The sequence below is a fragment of the Cynocephalus volans genome, chromosome 15, assembly GCF_027409185.1.
Source record: "Cynocephalus volans isolate mCynVol1 chromosome 15, mCynVol1.pri, whole genome shotgun sequence".
Taxonomy (NCBI): Eukaryota; Metazoa; Chordata; class Mammalia; order Dermoptera; family Cynocephalidae; genus Cynocephalus; species Cynocephalus volans.
In genome coordinates this window covers 23,264,385-23,278,588 of record NC_084474.1, presented here as the reverse complement: position 1 = coordinate 23,278,588, position 14,204 = coordinate 23,264,385, and positions in this window count along the sequence as shown.

Sequence of the window (14,204 nt, the reverse complement as noted above, 5' to 3'; positions counted from 1 at the left end):
GTATTCCTTTGTGTTAATATACCCCATTTTCCCTATCCAGTCATCTGACGATGGACATGTAGGTTGGTTCCAACTCTTGCTATTGTAAATAGAGCTGTGATAAACACAGGAGTGCAGGTATCCCTTCGATATGATGATTTCCATTCGTTTGAGTATATACCCAGCAGTGGAATTGCTCGGTCTTATGGCAGTTCTATCTGTAGTTGTTTGAGGAACCTCCATACTGTTTTCCATAATGGCTGTATCAATTTACAGTCCCACCAACAGTGTAGGAGGGTCCCCTTTCTCCACATCCTCACCAGCATTTGTTATTCTCATTTTGATAATGGCCAGTCTAACTGGGTGAGATGATATCTCACTGTGGTTTTGATTTGCATTTCCCTGATGCTGAGTGATTTGAGCATTTTTTCATGTGTCTGTTGGCCATTTGTTTATCTTCCTTTGAGAAATGCCTATCAGTTCCTTTGCCTGTTTTCTAATTGGGTTATTTGGGGTTTTTTTGCTGTTAAGTTGTTTGAGTTCCTTGTATAGTCTGGGTACTAATCCTTTGTCAGATGCATAGTTTGCAAATATTTTCTCCCACTCTGTAGGTTGTCTTTTTCCTCTGTTAATTGTTTCTTTTGCTGTGCAGAAGCTTTTTAGTTTGATATAATCCCATTTGTTTATTTTTCCTTTTGTTGCTTGTGCTTGAAGTTACTAAAAGAGTGGTGATTGGGGAGTGGAGAGGGTTTGAACCAAATGTTCTTTCTCTGGTGTAGCTCCTGAAGAGAGGTTAAGCCCTAAAAGGGGATTCAGTTTGTTATTTCTTGAGCAAAGACCTTCTTGTCACTTGCTTTTTGTATTGTATTTAAAGCTGCTTCTTTCTGGCTTTAACATTCCTGAGGTGTGAGAGGGAGAGGAATGTTATTTGTGTGTATGCCTGTGAGAGAAAACAGCACGGGGGGAGGGGGAGGGGAGAGAAGGGGGTGTTATTTAGTTTGAATAGTTGCTATTTTGAGTTTTGGTCTTTTGTCCTCCCAGTCCTCGTCTGTTTGTGAGCCTAAAGGTTTTGGTTTCAGCCAACTTCTCTCTTCTCTCCTTGGGTAATCCTACTGACCATAAGGTCTTGATTAGTAGAGTATCACTCCCAAATCCCTGTCTCTAGCCCTGCTCTCTTTCAAGGCCTTCAGACCCACATGCCCAGCTACTGAACTGACACTTTCACTTAGTTGTCCCTGGGCACTTAACCCTCTCCTGAACCATGAAAGCAAATCAACCTCTTAAATCTCATCACTTTTTTCTATTCTCTTGTCTACTACTCTAATCTAGGCCATCATCTCTTCTGGATTGAGGCAACAGCCTTCTTACAGATCTCTCTCAATTTTTGTCCTAGATAAAAACTCTCAGTGGTTTCCTTTTGTCTTTGTATACAATTCAAACTCCTTAATATGGTCAGCATAGTGTTACTTCTGTAGTCTCAACCCCCTCACCACTCCCAATTTAACTTTATACTCTAACTGTATCAAATTTCCTTTGGGATGGTGGGATAGGTTTTGCTCCTCTTTGAAATTCAGCTTTACTGAGGTATAATTTACACACAGTTGAATGAATTCTAACAAATGTGTATACCCATGCAACTAATACCCCAATAAAGATATTGTACTCTTCAGTCACCCCCAAAACTCCCTTGGGCCCCTTTAGTATGAGGTCCCCCCAGCCCCTTTCCCCTGGCAACCACTGAACTACAGATTTGTTTTTCCTATTCTAGAATTTTGTATAAATGGAATCATATAGAATGCACTCCTTTTTCCTGGCTTCCTTCAGTTAGCACAGTGTTTCTGAGATTTATCCATGTCATTACATGTATTAGTATGTTCCATTTTATTTCAGTAGCATTCCATTATATGTGTATGCCACTGTTTATTTATCCATCCTTCGTCAGTTGATGGATGCTTTGTACCTGCTTTGACTATTATGAAAAAGCTGTTATGAACATTTGTTTTCAAGTCATTTTTTGGACATATGTTTTTGTTTGCATGAGAGTTCTATACTCCACATCCTGCCAACACTACATATTGTCAGTCTTTTTGATTTTAGCCATTCTTGTGGATGTGTAGTGGTATCTTGTTGTTTTGGCTTGCATTTATCTGATGATTAAACATGTTGAGCATCTTTTAATATGCATATTGGCTATTTGTATATCTTTTTTTTTGTGACTTGTCTATTCAGATCTTTAGCTCATATTTGTAAATTTATTATGAGTTTAAAATGTGTGTGTGTGTGTATATATATATACACATATATATTTCTGGATACAAGTCCTTTGTCAGATATATGTATTGTGATATTTTCTTTGAGTCTGTGAGCTGCCTTTTCATATCTTAACATTGTAGTTTGAAGAAGGCAAGTTTTTTTTTTTTTTGGTGGCCAGTATTGGGATGCAAACTGTGGACCTTGGTGTTATAACACTGCTCTCTAACCAACTGAGCTAACCAGCCAGCACATCTAAAAATCTTTACTTAACCCAAGATCATGAATATGTTCTCATAATTGTTCATAGAAATTTTATTTTAGGCTTTATGTTTAAATATATGATCCATTTTGAGTTAATTTTTTATATGGGGTGAGATTGGGTATCAAGTTTCATTTTTTCTAATATGTTTATATAGCTTTTCCAGTGTCATTTGTTGAAAAGACTACACTTGAATAACTTTGGCATCTTTGTTGAACCCTAATTGTCCACATAAATGTGGGTCTATTTATGAACACTCTATTCAGGTTATTGATCTATATGTCTGTCTTTATGTAAATACCACACTATTTAGGATTGCTATAACTTTCTAATAAGTCTTGAAATCAGGTAGTGGAAGTCCTCCAATCTTGTTATTTTTTTCTCCAAATTTTTTTTTGGCTATTCTAGATCTTTCGTGTTTCCGTGTAAATTTTAGAATTAGCTTGTAAATTTCTGTGAGAAAGGCTGCCAGGATTTTAATTGGGATTACATTGAATTTATGGGTTAATTTGGGGAAATTGACAACTATATTGAGTCTTTTAATAAACATGTTCGATAGTTTCCTAGGCCTGTCAAAACACAGTACGTATCTCAAACTAGATGGCTCAAACTAAAATAAATCTATTCTCTCAAAGCGCTAGAGGCTAGAAGTATGAAAGAAGGTGTCAGCAGGGCCATGCTCTCTGAAGGCTATAGAGGAGGAATCCTTGCCTCATCTAGTTTCTGGTGGTTGCCAGCAATTCTTGGCATTCTTTGATTTGCATCACTTTAGTCTCTGCCTTTATCGTCACATGGCCTTCTGCCCTGTTTGTTTGTGAGTCTGTGACCAAATTTTCCTCTTGTTATAAGGACACCAGTTATACTAGATTTGGAGCCCACCCTAACCCAGTATGCCCCCATCTTAACTTGATTACATCTTCAAAGACTTTATTTTCAAATAAGGGCACATTCATAGGTACCTGGGGATTAGGACTTTGACATACCTTTTGGGGGGACACCATTCAACCCCATAATAACATGGCATATTTCTCCATTTATTTAGGTCTTTAATTTCTACCAAAAGTGTTTTATAGTTTTCATAATACAGATCTTGCATATATTGTATTAAATTTATCCTTAAGTATTTTATGTTTGTGGATATTATTGCAAATAGTGTTTCTTAAAGTTCATTTTATAATAATTTTTAATATATAGAAATACAGTTGATTTTTTTAAATATTGAATTTGTGTCCAGTGACCCTCGCTAAATTTTATTAGTTCTAGTAGCTCTTTTGTAGTCTTTAGGATTTTCCACACAGATCGTTGTTTGCAAATGAAGACAGTTTTTCTTCTTTTGTTCGAGTTTGTATGCCTTATTTCTTTTCCTTAATGTTTTGGCTGTGACTTTCAATACCATGTTGAAGTGGTAGAGCAGACATATCCTTGCTTTGTTTATAATCTTAGGGAAAAAGCGTTTAGTCTTTTATTGTTAAACGTGATAATGGCTGTAGTTTTTTTGTAGATGCTCTTTATTAGATGAAGTTTCCTTCTATTCCTAGTTTAGTAAGAGTGTTTATCATAAATAGTTATTGAATTGTGTCAAATACTTTTTCTTTATCACTTGAACTGATTGTATGATTTTTCTTTTCTATTCTATTAATGTTGAATTACATTTTTTGCTTTTTTGAATGTTGAGTCAATTTTAGTTTCCTAGAATAATCTCACTTGTCATAATGTGTTTCCTTTTTATATATTGTTGGATTTGGTTTACTAACATTTTCTTAAAGATTTTTGTGTCTATATTTATAAGAGATATTGGTCTATGGTATCCTTATCTTGTAATGTCATTGGTTTTGATATCAATTGGTTTTCATCAATTTGATTGTTATGTTTCTTGGTGTAGTTTTCTTTGTGTTTTTCACATTTGCAGTTTATTGAGCTGCTTTGACATGTAGATTTTGGTAGTTGTCATCAAATTTGGAAAGCTATTAGCCATTATTGCTTCAAGTATGTTTTCTTTTACCTTCTTTTTGGAAGTCCAGTTATTCTATGTGAGATGACTTGATATTGTCCCACAGGTTCAAAAGAATTTCTTTTCTCTTCTTCTCTTTCTGTACATCAGTTTAGGTAATATCTATTGATCTTTTTTATCTATAGTTTTTGTCTGCTGTTAAAGCCCAACTGTGAATTTTTTAATTTGGGTATTGTATTTTTCAACTATAGATGATCCATTTTTTTAAAGTTTCAGTTTTTTTTTATTGTGTGCATGTCTTTCTAAAGACATGCAAAACCAATGACATTACAATATCTTTGGACATATTTCCAATAACATTTTTAAAGTTCTTGTCTACTATTTCTTTTATCTTGGTTATTTCTGGGTTTGTTTTTATTGACTGATTTTTCTTTACCCTCAGAGTGAGGTCACATTTTCTTGTTTATCATCCTAATTTGTAATTTTCCATTTGTCATCCTTAAAAGAGTGTTGAGTTTTCATCTGGCAGGCAATTTTGCTACTTGCGGATCCTCCTGATCCTTTTAGGCTTATTATAAGCTCTTTGTGTGGATCTACAGTAGTGCTGTCTGAGAGAACTTTCTGCACTGATGGGCTACTTCTGCCTCTCTCCTAAGGTGTGGCATTTCAGAGGTCTCTATGGAATGACTCAGGGGTTCTGTGAAGTCTTCACTGTGGCTGGTTGGAACTCCAAAGTTTCCCAGCTCCCCTCTAGTTATTCTTTCCTTAGCACTTGTTTTTCTGGCATTATGGAGTCTCGTTCTAATAGGGCCCAGCCAGCTTAGTATTAAGCCAAAAAATGCACCTTCAGACTTCTGGAGCTTATAGTCTTCATAGCTCTCTCCTCTGTGGTACTCAGCCCTGCAGATGCCAGGTGCCTCCACCTCCCTGGAACTCCAGTTTCTGTCTCCTTAGCTTTGGGCGACTGATGTGCTCTGCAGGATTACTCTGCTCTGCTTCTGGGTTTGGTGACTGCCTACAAGAAGGAACCAGGGCTCACCTTGTTTTTTGCCCCTTCTCCAGGGATCAAAGTCCTGTATTACTTGTTGTTTAACATCTGAAAACAATGTTTCATATGTTTCTTATTGGAAGCCTAGCTTTCTAATTTACAATGGGAGAGCTAGTCCAGACCAGTTACCCTACAATTTATTGAATCGGCCAAGATTTTAGCTCACTTCTGATACTACTTTTTCTGCTTGGAGCCCTTTTCCCTGCCTCTTGTACCTGATAATCTCTTATTTATAAGTTAGGGGTCAGATTACATGATACTTTTTCCTGGTGGTCTTCCTTGATGCTACCAAACCCTGCGTTAGATGTTATACTTGATATTATATTTGCTTGAAATTGTAATTGCTTGGTGTTATTGCAATTGTTTGTAGCTCCTGTAGAAACCTAAGGGCAAGGACTGTGTCTGACTCATTTGTATTATATCCTTAATGCCTAACACAGTGGAGATTTCAAAATCTTTCTGTGTCTCTCCTTTGCGATATTTATGTGGAGAAGAAATAGTACTGTTCAGCTCAAAGTGCCTCGAATACACTGCAGAAAATGTTCGTGCTTCTACTTGGATTGGTTTGGGGAGGGGAACAATTATTGACAGTTGCTATCCTTATTCAGAAATTTTCTTTTCAAATTTGTTCCATTTCTGCAGAGATTAGTATTTTTCTTTTAAGCATCTGTTACAAGTATTTTTATTTATATTTACCCACAAGTAGGTCTGTTCATAATATTATTTTTAGAGGTGAAGTTTTTTTTTTTCTTACCTACAAATAGGTCTCATTAAAAAAGAATCTTTCATGATAAACACCAGTAAACCACTTAGCTGTTACAGTAGCTTTGAGGAAAACAGTATAGCTAGGTCTTATGTGGGGAGTGGTGGTAGAGGCACTGGCCCAGGGAAGAACCTTTAATAACAGCTTTCTTAGAAAGCCTCCTTTGATTATTAAATTGAAGAAGATACATTTATAATGTAAAAGTCTTATTTATTTTTTATTTATGGAAAAAGAATATTTCCACTTTCCATTTCACAGAGTTGTAAATGATTGTATTTTGTCTTAAGATTGCTGGTAGAAAAATCTGTCATGAATTTAGTTCAAATTTGCTTTATGTTTAAAGTGAAAATTGTAGGCCTACTAGCAATAATGAACTGTCAGTTATAATGTCACAGAATTTTAGAATTGGCAGAAATCTTGAAGGTCATTTGTTCTAGCCTGCCCCACAGGTTCCTTGACAGAGGCTAGTTTGAGGCAGCTCCTTTCATTTTGCATAGTTCTAATTGTAGAGAGACATTAGAAATTTTATACAGTTCTTAGGAAGTGACATTGAATCAAATTCTGTTTTCTACAAACTTGTACCCATTGGTCCTACTTCTGCCTTCTGTGATTTCACAGAGTAAAGCTGAACTTATCCCTTAGGTTATTTTATCTTATAGCAGTTTAACAACTATTCTATCCCCCTTTTTATTTCTTTGCTTAGAGCATCTCAGTTGTAAAACTATTACTTGTATAGTATCTGTATCTGCTTTTAAAAATGTCATATATGTTTGTCTCTTCCACTCTGATATTCAGAACAGAATTCAGTCTTTTAAATATGGCCATATCCCCTCCCACTCCCTCCGCGGTTCTCTGGCGGGGCTGGTGGCAGGGGGCGTCCCCGGCCAGTGTCGGGAGGGCAAGGAAGTACGGGTGGGCCGACTGTCACTCCACCACACCCTGGACTCCGGCCCCAGGTAAACTCCCTGTTACAGGGAGGCAGAGACCATCTCTGCGGCCACCAGTTTGGAAAAAAGCCTAACGAATTTCTGGTTGGGAATAGTGTGGTAGGAGAGTTCCCAGGTCCGCTTGAACCTGCCGGAGACCAGGCTGCAGGTGGGCGCTAGACTCAGATTATACTGGGGGGATACAAAGTTGAACAAGACCCGAGAAAGATCTACATAGTGCTACAAAGGCACCCAGAGAGACCGGTCGTCTGTGCCTAGAAGAAACCTGGTAGACTTCCTGGGCGAGGCGGTGCCGAGCAGGGTCTTGAAGGCCCAGCTGATAGACAAGGGGTGCAGAAGACACGCCCCAGCCCAGCACAGTGCGCACAGAGTGGGGAGACGTGCGGCCAGGGAGGCGGAGACTCGACAGAAACCACACACCCCGTGGGGTCGCCACTGCACGATCTAACAGCCTGGGCCAGAGCACACAGAACAGGGAGAAGTCCTGCACAGGAAGTGAAAGCTCAACAGAGATCACACACCCTGTGGTACGTGATCCACCAGCCCAGCAGAGTCCAAGCTGACCAGAAAGGTGGCTCCACGGAGAAGCCCAAGACCCGAGGCAACCACACACACAAGGAGGCCAAACACACAAGAGGCCAACTGAGCAGTCACGAAGGGAGCCATAGGAAATTGGCAACCACAGCAACATCCTAGTTAGTCATTAGTCTCAAACCGGTGGACTGTGAAACCCCCTGCCACAATGAATAAACACCAAAAAAAAGATACCAGAAATACAAAAAATCAAGAAAGTACACCAGCAAAAGTTAATAAATCTCAAACTCTAGATCCTATAGAAGAAGAAGCCCTTGAAATGACTGACAAGGAATTTCGAGTGATAATTCTAAGGAAACTGAATGAGATACAAGAAAACTCAGCTAGACATCATGATGAAATGAGGAAAAGTATACAGTATCTGAAAGAGGAAATGTACAAGGAAATCAATGTCCTGAAAAAAAATGTAGCAGAACTTACTGAACTGAAGAAGTTATTCAACGAAATAAAAAACACAGCGGAGAGTTTAACCAGCAGGCTTGTCAAAGTTGAAGAGGGAACCTCTGAACTTGAAGATGGGCTGTTTGAAATAACACAAGCAGACAAAAAGAAAGAAAAAAGAATCAAGGACATTGAAGAAAATCTGAGAGAGATATCAGACAACCTTAAGCGATCAAATATCCGAGTCATGGGTATTCCAGAAGGGGAGGAAAATGGAGATTCCATTGAAAACATATTCAACAAAATAGTGGCAGAAAACTTCCCAGGTATAGGAAAAATCACAGATCTTGAGATCCAGGAAGCTCAACGATCTCCAAATGTATTCAACCCAAAAAGACCTTCTCCAAGACATGTCATAGTCAAATTGGCAAAACTCAGAGACAAAGAGAGAATCTTAAAAGCTGCAAGAGAGAAGCGTCAAATCACCTATAAGGGAGCCCCAATCAGGTTAACATCAGACTTTTCATCACAAACCCTAAAAGCTAGAAAGGAATGGGATGATATTTTCAAAATACTAAAAGACAAAGATTGCCAGCCAAGAATACTCTACCCTGCAAGGCTATCCTTCCGAAATGAGGGGCATATAGTATATTTCTCAGACAAACAAAAACTGTGGGAGTTCACTACCACACGACCACCCTTACAAGAAATCCTCAAGGGAGTACTGGGTTTGGTTCCTGAAAAATAACTACCACTGCCATAAAAACCCAAGAAAAATCTAAACCCGCTAGTATAATAAAAATGGCATTCATGAAGAGAAAACAAGCTAACAAAAACACTATCTACAACCTAAGGAACCAACAAACACAGAAAACAAACAGTAAATCAGAAAGCAAGGAACAAGAGACACCTAAGACAACCAAACAACCAATAAAATGCTAGGAATAAATCAACACCTTTCAATAACAACTCTTAATGTAAAAGGCTTAAATTCCCCAATTAAAAGACACAGACTGGCTGACTGGATCAAAAAGCAGGACCCAACTATATGCTGCCTACAAGAGACCCACCTCACCCATAAAGATTCACACAGACTAAGAGTGAAAGGTTGGAAAAAGATTTACCATGCAAACAGAAAAGAAAAACGAGCTGGAGTAGCTATTCTTATATCTGACAAAATAGACTTTAAACTAAAAACCATAAAAAGAGACAATGAGGGACACTACTTAATGATAAAAGGTCTGATCCATCAAGAAGACATAACAATCATAAATATGTATGCACCCAATGTTGGAGCAGCCAGATTTATAAAACAAACTCTATTAGACCTAAAGAAGGAAATAGACACTAATACCATAATAGCAGGGGACCTGAACACCCCACTGTCAATATTAGACAGATCATCTAGGCAAAGAATCAGTAGAGAAACACAAGACCTAAACTAGACTCTAGACCAATTGGAATTGGCAGATATCTACAGAACATTCCACCCAACAACCTCAGAATATTCATTTTTCTCATCAGCACATGGATCATTCTCCAGGATAGATCACATATTAGGTCACAAATCAAGTCTCAATAAATTCAAAAAAATTGGAACTATCCCATGTATCTTCTCAGACCACAATGGATTAAAACTAGAAATTAATAACAAACGAAACTCTGGAAACTATACAAACACATAGAAATTAAACAGCATTCTACTTAATGACATATGGGTCCAAGAAGAAATCAAGCAGGAAATCAAAAAATTTATTGAAACTAATGAAAACAATGATACATCATACCAAAACCTGTGGGATACTGCAAAAGCAGTATTGAGGGGAAAATTTATTGCATTAAACGCTCACTTCAGAAGAATGGAAAGATGGCAAGTGAACAACCTAACACTTCACCTTAAAGAACTAGAAAAACAAGAACAATCCAAACCTAAAGTTAGCAGACGGAAAGAAATCATTAAGATCAGAGCAGAACTGAATGAAATTGAAAACCAAAAAACAATTCAAAAGATCAACGAATCAAAAAGTTGGTTTTTTGAGAAGATAAATAAAATTGACAAACCATTAGCATGGCTAACAAAAAAAAGAAGAGAGAAGACTCAAATAACAAAAATTAGAAATGAAAAAGGCGATATTACAACTGATTCATCTGAAATACAAGGAACCATTCGAGACTACTATAAACAACTATACGCCAACAAATTTGAAAAGCTGGAGGAAATGGATAAATTTCTGGACACACACAAGCTCCCAAAACTGAACCATGAAGACGTAGAAAGTTTGAACAGACCAATAACAATAAAGGAGATTGAAGCTGTTATCAGAAGGCTCCCAACAAAGAAAAGCCCAGGACCAGATGGATTCACAGCAGAATTTTACCAAACATTCAAAGAGGAATTGACACCGATTCTTTACAAACTATTCCAAAAGATTGAAACGGACGCAAATCTCCCAAACTCATTCTATGAAGCAAACATCATCCTGATACCAAAACCAGGTAAAGATATAACCAAAAAAGAAAACTACAGGCCGATATCCTTGATGAATATAGATGCAAAAATCCTCACTAAAATACTAGCAAACAGAATACAGCAACACATACGTAAAATTATTCATCACGATCAAGTGGGATTCATCCCAGGGATGCAAGGTTGGTTCAACATACGCAAATCAATAAATGTGATACACCATATTAATAAACTCAAACACAAGGACCATATGATCATCTCTATAGATGCTGAAAAAGCATTTGATAAAGTTCAGCACTCATTCATGACAAAGACCCTCTATAAGTTAGGTATAGAGGGAAAGTATCTCAACATAATTAAAGCCATATATGCCAAACCTAAAGCCAATATCTTCCTGAATGGGAAAAACTGAAAACTTTTCCTTTAAGAACAGGAACTAGACAAGGATGCCCACTCTCACCACTCCTATTCAGCATAGTGTTGGAAGTACTAGCCAGAGCAATCAGAGAAGAGAAGGAAATAAAGGGCATCCAGATTGGAAAAGATGAAGTCAAACTGTCCCTGTTTGCAGATGACATGATCCTATATATCGAACAGCCTAAAACCTCTACAAAAAAACTGTTGGAATTGATAAATGATTTCAGCACAGTAGCAGGATACAAAATCAACACACAAAAATCAGTAGCATTTCTTTTCTCCAATAGTGAACTTGCAGAACGAGAAATCAAGAAAGCTTGCCCATTTACAATAGCCACCAAAAAAATAAAATACTTAGGAATTGAGTTAACCAAGGAGGTGAAAAATCTCTATAATGAGAACTACAAACCACTGCTGAGAGAAATTAGAGAGGATACAAGAAGATGGAAAGATATCCCATGCTCGTGGATTGGAAGAATCAACATAGTGAAAATGTCCATACTACCCAAAGTGATATACAAATTCAATGCAATCCCCATCAAAATTCCAAAGACATTTCTCTCAGAAATGGAAAAAACTATCCAGACATTTATATGGAATAATAAAAGACCACGCATAGCCAAAGCAATGCTGAGCAAAAAAAATAAAGCTGGAGGCATAACACTACCTGACTTTAAGCTATACTACAAAGCTATAATAACCAAAACAGTATGGTACTGGCATAAAAACAGACACACTGACCAATGGAATAGAATAGAGAATCCAGAAATCAACCCACACACTTACTGCCATCTGATCTTTGACAAAGGCACCAAGCCTATTCACTGGCGAAGGGACTGCCTCTTCAGCAAATGGTGCTGGGATAATTGGATATCCATATGCAGGAGAATGAAACTAGATCCATACCTCTCGCCGTATACTAAAATCAACTCAAAATGGATTAAGTATTTAAATATACACCCTGAAACAATAAAACTTCTTAAAGAAAACATAGGAGAAACACTTCAGGAAATAGGACTGGGCACAGACTTCATGAATACGACCCCAAAAGCACGGGCAACCAAAGGAAAAATAAACAAATGGGATTATATCAAACTAAAAAGCTTCTGCACAGCAAAAGAAACAATTAAAAGAGTTAAAAGACAACCAACAGAGTGGGAGAAAATATTTGCAAAATATATATCTGACAAAGGATTAATATCCAGAATATATAAGGAACTCAAACAACTTTACAAGAAGAAAACAAGCAACCCAATTAAAAAATGGGCAAAAGAGCTAAATAGGCATTTCTCTAAGGAAGATATCCAAATGGCCAACAGACATATGAAAAAATGCTCAACATCACTCAGCATCCGGGAAATGCAAATCAAAACCACATTGAGATACCATCTAACCCCAGTTAGGATGGCTAAAATCCAAAAGACTCTGAACGATAAATGCTGGCGAGGCTGCGGAGAAAAAGGAACTCTCATACATTGTTGGTGGGACTGCAAAATGGTGCAGCCTCTATGGAAAATGGTATGGAGGTTCCTCAATCAATTGCAGATAGATCTACCATACGACCCAGCTATCCCACTGTTGGGAATCTACCCAGAGGAATGGAAATCATCAAGTCGAAGGTATACCTGTTCCCCAATGTTTATCGCAGCATTGTTTACAATAGCCAAGAGTTGGAACCAGCCCAAATGCCCATCATCAGATGAGTGGATACGGAAAATGTGGTACATCTACACAATGGAATACTACTCAGCTATAAAAACGAATGAAATACTGCCATTTGCAACAACATGGATGGACCTTGAGAGAATTGTATTAAGTGAAACAAGTCAGGCACAGAAAGGGAAATACCACATGTTCTCACTTATTGGTGGGAGCTAAAAATTAATATATAAATTCCCCCCCCCACACACACACACACAAACCGGGGTGGGGGGGAAGAAGATATAACAACCACAATTATTTGAAGTTGATACGACAAGCAAACAGAAAGGACATTGTCGGGGGGGTAGGGGGGAGGGAGAAGGGAGGGAGGTTTTGGTGATGGGGAGCAATAATCAGCCACAATGTATATCGACAAAATAAAATTTAAAAAAATAAATAAATAAAAATAAATAAATAAATTTTAAAAAAAAAATATGGCCATATTGAGGACAGTGGAACATCCTTGATTTGGATACTTACCTGACTCTCAGTGCCTTCTAAGATTGCCTTCACTTATTGTCTGTTATTAACTTAGGGCTTAAAACATCTTGGGCTTTTTTTATAAAGGAAATTTTTAAAACCCATTTCCATTGTACTATATATATGCAATTTATTTTATATAGAGACAGGCTTAATTCTTTTTTTTTTTTAAGTTAATTTTATAATTCAGCATGCTGATTTATCCTTTGTGTTTTCTATGCAGATTTGATATGCATTTGTCTGATCCGCACTGCAGTAAATAAACTGTGGAACAAGACAAGTTCAAATGCAGAGTTCTGTTAGTTACTTCCAGAACTCTTGCACTGGTTTAACTTCAAGTACTTTATCTCTGGGTGTGTTTGTTCAGTCAGCTAGGAGTCCACTTAACTGTAGTATGGGGCTCACATTGCTCTGTTTTATTCTTAAGGGTGTCACCAGAGACTTTGTATATGTCCCTGTTGAAATTAAAGTGTCCTGTGTCTGGGACATTCTCCTGTTCTAACCAATTAGTAGCCTTATGCTTACAATACACCTATTGTGTGCTCCTTTTCTTAGTCTAAACTCTATAGTTGTGAGATCTCCACTACTTTTTTTTTTTCCTTTTGGAAATTATGGCAATATTTGCCAATAAGTTTTGTGACAATTTTCCACTTTTTCATAATTTTTAAAATATTACAAGCAGTGGTTCAATAAGCACATCTTTTAAGTTCTTGGTATCATAGGATATAGTTTTCCAGACCAGAAGACCTTGAATATTTGTAAAATGTCAAGGTGTTTTTATTACTTCTTTCATATTAGGAGGAATCACATGCCTGTTTCCATCAAATATTGGGATACTATATGACAAAAAACTTAAGTTGGAGCTTTAAGTCAGTATGACAGAAAAGTCTTAATTGATTGTTAAAACTCCTTGTTCCTATAGCTTTGAAATAATTTATATGAGTTATGGAAGCTTAATTTTTTC